This window comes from Anguilla rostrata, unplaced genomic scaffold (assembly GCF_018555375.3).
Source record: "Anguilla rostrata isolate EN2019 unplaced genomic scaffold, ASM1855537v3 scaf0322, whole genome shotgun sequence".
Classification (NCBI taxonomy): Eukaryota; Metazoa; Chordata; class Actinopteri; order Anguilliformes; family Anguillidae; genus Anguilla; species Anguilla rostrata.
In genome coordinates, this window is record NW_026985852.1 from 870 (window position 1) to 7,428 (window position 6,559).

Below are 6,559 nucleotides of genomic sequence, written 5' to 3' on the forward strand. Positions count from 1 at the left end.
TTCCAGTAAACTCATCCTCTTACTGCAGCTCTAACTCACAGCACATGGAGACAGAGCTTCCAGTTAAACTCATCCTCTTACTGCAGCTCTACTACAGCATGAGACAGAGCTTCCAGTAAACTCATCCCTTACTGCAGCTCTAATCACAAATATGAGACAGAGCTTCCAGTTAAACTCATCCTCTTACTGCAGCTTCAACTCACAGCACATGAGACAGAGCTTCCATTAAACTCATCCTCTTACTGCAGCTCTAACTCACAGCAATGGAGACAGAGCTTCCAGTTAAACTCATCCTTACTGCAGCTCTAACTACAGCACATGGAGACAGAGCTTCCAGTTAAAATCATCCTTACTGCAGCTCTAACTCACAGCACATGGAGACAGAGCTTCCAGTTAAACTCATCCACTTACTGCAGCTCTAACTCACAGCACATGGAGACAGAGCTTCCAGTTAAACTCATCCTCTTACTGCAGCTCTAACTCACAGCACATGGAGACAGAGCTTCCATGTAAATCTCTTATGCAGCTCTAACTACAGCACATGAGACAGAGTTCAGTAAACTCATCCTTACTGCGCTCTAACTCACAGAACATGGAGACAGAGCTTCCAGTTAAACTCATCCTCTTACTGCAGCTCTAACTCACGCACTGAAGACATAATACCCTCTACCTGCAGTCGAACTACCAGCAATGAGAGATAAGATTCAGTTAACTCATCCTTTACTGCAGCTCTAACCTACAGCAATGGAGACGAGCTTCCATTAAACTCATCCTTACTGCAGCCTAACTCAACACATGAGACAGAGCTCCAGTTAAACTCATCCTCTTACTGCAGCTCTAACTCACAGCACATGGAGACAGAGCTTCCAGTTAAACTCATCCTCTTACTGCAGCTCTAACTCACAGCAGATGGAGACAGAGCTTCCAGTTAAACTCATTCTCTTACTGCAGCTCTAACTCACAGCACATGGAGACAGAGCTTCCAGTTAAACTCATCCTCTTACTGCAGCTCTAACTCACAGCACATGGAGACAGAGCTTCCAGTTAAACTCATCCTCTTACTGCAGCTCTAACTCACTGCACGTCTGAAAGTGACATAATACCCCCACCTACACGTGAACGATACCAGCCAGATTGAAGTAGAATTAAACAGTAGTGTCAGTATGAACCTGTGTTATTACCTTGAATCAGCTGTGAATTCCCCTTTGAAGTTAACTGGATAATCCATTGAACGATCACTCTTCATAGACACACAGCTGGGTACAGGTGACCCTGCTCTTTCCTCCTGGACCCTGTGATCAAATCATGGAGACAGAGCTTCCAGTTAAACTCATCCTCTTACTGCAGCTCTAATTCACAGCAGATGGAGACAGAACTTCCAGTTAAACTCATTCTCTTACTGCAGCTCTAACCTACAGCACATGGAGACAGAGCTTCCAGTGAAACTCATCCTCTTACTGCAGCTCTAACCTACAGCACATGGAGACAGAGCTTCCAGTTAAACTCATCCTCTTACTGCAGCTCTAACTCACAGCACATGGAGACAGAGCATCCAGTAAAACTCATCCACTTACTGCAGCTCTAACTCACAGAACATGGAGACAGAGCTTCCAGTTAAACTCATTCTCTTACTGCAGTTCTAACTCACAGCACATGAAGACAGAGCTTCAATGTAAACTCATCCTCTTACTGCAGCTCTAACCTACAGCAGATGGAGACAGAGCTTCCAGTTAAACTCATTTTCTTACTGCAGTTCTAACTCATAGCACATGAAGACAGAGCTTCAATGTAAACTCATCCTCTTACTGCAGCTCTAACTCACAGCAGATGGAGACAGAGCTTCCAGTTAAACTCATTCCACTTACTGCAGCTCTTAAATACTTATCAGCTAACTCGAATATGAGAATCCATTGACGCTACTCGCCAAACGTCTTAAACCTCTACTCCCTCTATCAACATAGCAAGTTCGTAACTATCCTTACTAGCACAGCATGGAATCATGAACACTCTATAGCACACGCCTGTGCAATCCGTAAACTCATCCTCTGCCTTAATAACTGACAGGCTCTAATCTCTTAGCAGCTCGCTACACCTGGAGACAGGCTCAGTAATCTCTTACGCAGTTAATCAGCTGACGTCTAACTCTCCTTACTCAGTACCGCATGGGACAGAGCTCAGAATCTCTCTGCATCAACTACAGCACATGGAGACAGAGCTTGCAGTTAAACTCATCCTCTTACTGCAGCTCTAACCTACAGCACATGGAGACAGAGCTTCCAGTAAAACTCATCCACTTACTGCAGCTCTAACTCACAGCACATGAGATAGGCTTCCAGTTAAACTCATCCTCTTACGCAGTCCTATCCAGAAGAATCAGTTTACACATGTAACTGAACCATTTGCGCAGTTTCTCTCTGTCACAACATCAGTGTTAGAAACGAGTGAGCATTGCGCACAGAATGCGCAAAGCAAGTTCTGTCAGGAAACTCAAAAATTGCAGCTGGCCAATCGGTCTGCTCCATTAACCTCATACTCGCGCGTTTCCACAATCATCCAATTGCATACACACAACACTCTTCTCTTATCCATCCAATCACAGGCACACATCACCAATGGAGCACCTTTTTAAACCACCAATCAGACCTATCAGTGCTGCTGCTTGCCTGCGCTGCTTTTGCCTGTTTCACTGCTGCTGCTCACAACTGCACTCACCCTCCACCACCCCATCATCACCTGTTGTTTGGATCTGCTTCTACATACTGGGGGGTTTACTGGTATTCTTCCTGTTTAGTAGGGGAGATGTATAGTACTCCCTGTTAGACTAAGTTAGTGCGTGCACTAATATCTATTCCCCGCCAAACCTAAAATATGAATTTACATATCCATGTAAGTATTTTCATACGTGTGTTGTCCTTAACTGCATATAACGTGGCTGCAGTTCGCTCCTTGTTGATTAATTCGCATGAAATATGAAGCCACTCCTGTCCGAGCTGTGAACACACCATAATACATTCACCTACACCTGAATGTGACATAATACACCTAACTACACCTCAATGTGACATAATACACCCACCTACATCGGAAAGTGACATAATACACTCACTGACACCTGAATGTGATTGAATGATCACTCTTCATAGACACACAGCTGGGTACAGGTGACCCTGCTCTTTCTACCTGAACCCTGTGAACAGAACATGGAGACAGAGCTTCCAGTTTAACTTATTCTCTTACTGCAGCTCTAACTCACATCACATTAAATATCTGATTTGTGCATTCATACCTCTTTCTGTTAGTGCTGAGGGTTCCTCCTTTGGTGTCTGGCTCTCCTGAGTGACTCATTTTAGAAACAGCGCCCCCTATCTCAGGAGACTGGAACACATCAGACCAGTTTACACCACATGTGGGTTCTATCCCAAACTAGCCAACCTGTAAACACACAAAATGAGAACACACTGAACACACATATATACAACATGTCACAGTGTTGACAGGAAGCAATCAAGAATTTCAATAGGCCCTAAACATGTTCTATACAGCAACTGTAATACATAAATGTAAGTTGTAAGCTCTATATTGATTGTACAACTTGATAAATATTTTTTGTTAAGGATTCAATGGAATTCAATGGAATCGGTCAAAATTGCACACTTCTCAGATTATACATTTATTTCCAGAAAATAAGTGTCAGAAAATTATTGCCCCCTCCACCCCTTATTCAGAACTTTATTCACCCTCCCCTTGCAAGGATAATGGCACTGAGTCTTTATGAATAACGTCTTATAAGACTGGAGAACACACTGGGAGGGATCTCAGACCCTTCCTCCATCCAGATCCTTAATATCTTTTGATCTTTGCTAAAGAACTGTCCTGTTCAATTAAAACTGCAGGTTTCCAATGGAGTTCAAGTCTGGAGACTGTACCCATTGCAAAATGTGGCTTATGTGGTTAATTAATCATTTATTTGTGAATAGTCATGTGTGCTTGAGGTCACTGTTTTGCTGGAAGATCCACTAGTGGCTTTCAGTCTGCTGGCAGAGGCAACCAGGTTTCTGGCTAAAATGTCCTGGTACCTGGGTAGAGTTCATGATGCTGTTGCTTTTAACAAGGGCCCAAGGATCAGTGCCCCGTAACATTAAAGATCCATCGCTGTATTTACCAGTATATATGAGGCCTGTTTCTGTATACACATCCCTAAATCAACACCAAACCCATATCCTTTGTATTATATACCAGCAACTTTATTATGTACACCCGCTCATTAATGCAAATAGCCTACTCCACCAAACAGAAATCATGTGGCTACAACTCAATATATAAACTATGCAGACATAGTGAAGATGTTTAGTTTTTTGTTTAAGCAAATATTGTAATGGACAAGATGTGTGATCTAAGTGACTTTGACTGTGGCATGACTGTCAGTGCCAGACGTAGTGGTTCCACCATCACAGAAACAGCTGCCCTCATGGGATCTTCATGCAATACAGTCTCTAGAGTTTACAAAGAATGGTGCAATGAACAATGTAGTATAATGGGTAAGGAACTAGTCTTATAGCCTAAAGATCACAGGTTTGATTCTAGGGTAAGAAACTGCCATTGTATCCTTGAGCAAGGTACTTAACCAGCATTGCTTCAGTATATATTTGACTGTATAAATGGATGCAATGTAAAAGTTGTGTAAGTCACTCTGGATAAGAGTGTCTGCTAAATGCCTGTAATGTAATGTAATTGTAGGGTGGAGGACTAAAATAGGGCTGCCACCAGGGGGCGGTGCCCCGTTCTGGTACAGTAACTGTTGTCGGGTACCCTCTTGGGCCGTGTGAGATCAAGATCAAGCCATAACTGTTTTAATTCTGAAAGGTAGGAAGCAGAAATCTCTCCCTCAAAACAGTTTTATACCTTGATTAATGTTACCCATTCATGTAATTTGTTCATGAAATATGGAAGATAATATGTTTGATGTTCATTATATGTTACTATTTGCAGTCAATGATTGACTTTTATTTATGGCACTGGCGTGACTAGTAGCTATTTATTTCGCTATTGAAAATGAATGAAGTGCACAACTAATTTGGTTGTGGATTAAATGTTGATTGTATTTGCTACTACTTAGTGTTTTACTAGCTATATTCTTTTATTTCTTGCCATATGTTTATTAGACTTTAACTACTTATTTTATGCAAATTGAACTAATGTGAAGCATGTGTGCTACGCTAGCTATATGTAGCTGCAGTGTAGTGTAGTTGGCCATGTAACTAATTCAGCCATAACTGTTTCAATTCTGAAAGGCTGGATGTGTGAGACTGACTGCATGCTGCTGTTTCAACTGCTTCAACTGCTTCATCTGCCACCAAAGAAACAACACTGCTGTGTTTCAACCGCAACCACAAACTCTCTCTATACTTCTTTTCTTCCACCAAGACCCACTCATAAAACAACACAACGCAGACTTTACGGTCAGGGTTATTCGTGGAAGGGACGAAAAGCATAAGGACTCAGTAAAATAGGGTTACACAATGATGTAATCTCATTTAACAGTAGATGAGACAATGTCATTTTGAAAATGCTAGATTTTTGGGTTTCACTGATTACTCCCAGTAAAACATTTACTTTGCATAGCAGGCATTTAGCAGACACTCTTATCCAGGGCGACTTAAACAAGTTTTTATTTTGCATAGTATTTTACATTGCATCCATACAGCTGGATATATACTGAAGCAATACAGGTTGGGTACCTAGCTCAAGGGTACAACGGCAGTGTCCTGCCTGGGAATCGAACCTTCGACCTGTAGGTTACAAGACCAGCTCCATACCTATTAGAATGGACAAGATGTGTGATCTAAGCGACTTTGACTGTGCCAGATGGATGGTGCCAGATGTGGTGGTTCTAGTATCACAGAAACAGCTTCCCTCCTGGGATTTTCATGCAGTACAGTCTCTAGAGTTTACAGAGAATGGTGTGATTAACAAAAAACACCTTGTTAATGAGAGATCAGAGGAGAATGGGCAGACTAGTTCAAGCTAACAGAAAGGCCACAAATGAAATAGGCTAACAACTATGCTTGGCCAAAGAGCTCTAATGTCATCTCTCCGGACCACAGTAGATGAAAGGAGACAATTTAGATTCTTGAAACTGTTGATTACTCCCAGTAAAACCATTTTTCCTGAAACCATTCCAAATAGCGTTTAGGCATGGAGGTAACATCTAATTTTAGAGCATCTAAGGTAGCAATTAATTGTAGATTTGGAAACTTGGTGACCCCCGATGCAACCAAGTTCTGTAATTCTCCAACTGTGGCCACTGGAATGTTCTTTGCTCCCTGAACCATCTACCTCACTGTGCATGGGGCTAAGATACACTAGCACCATCTACTGGACAGGTTTAACTCTACTCCAGTGGTTTTAAAATTATTAATATTTGGTCTCACAGTATTAAGTCATATATTTCTTTCTTTGTTTAGTTTTTGACCCATTGCCTTATTTTTGAATGTCAACAACCATTTTTTTCTTCATTTGTGAGTTTGTTGCTTTTGATGAAAAATGGATTTTATAAGTG

The 6,559-nt window shown here is 41.7% G+C and overlaps 1 long non-coding RNA gene across 1 annotated transcript; it reads right to left on the reverse strand.

The window, feature by feature from the left end:
• Positions 1-2,955: 2,955 nt before the first annotated feature.
• Positions 2,956-5,910, reverse strand: LOC135246444 (uncharacterized). The gene is made up of 3 exons (XR_010327682.1): positions 5,817-5,910; positions 3,287-3,432; positions 2,956-3,187 (listed from the first exon to the last, which is right to left on the reverse strand). It is a non-coding gene; the product is annotated as an uncharacterized LOC135246444 (long non-coding RNA).
• Positions 5,911-6,559: the final 649 nt, after the last annotated feature.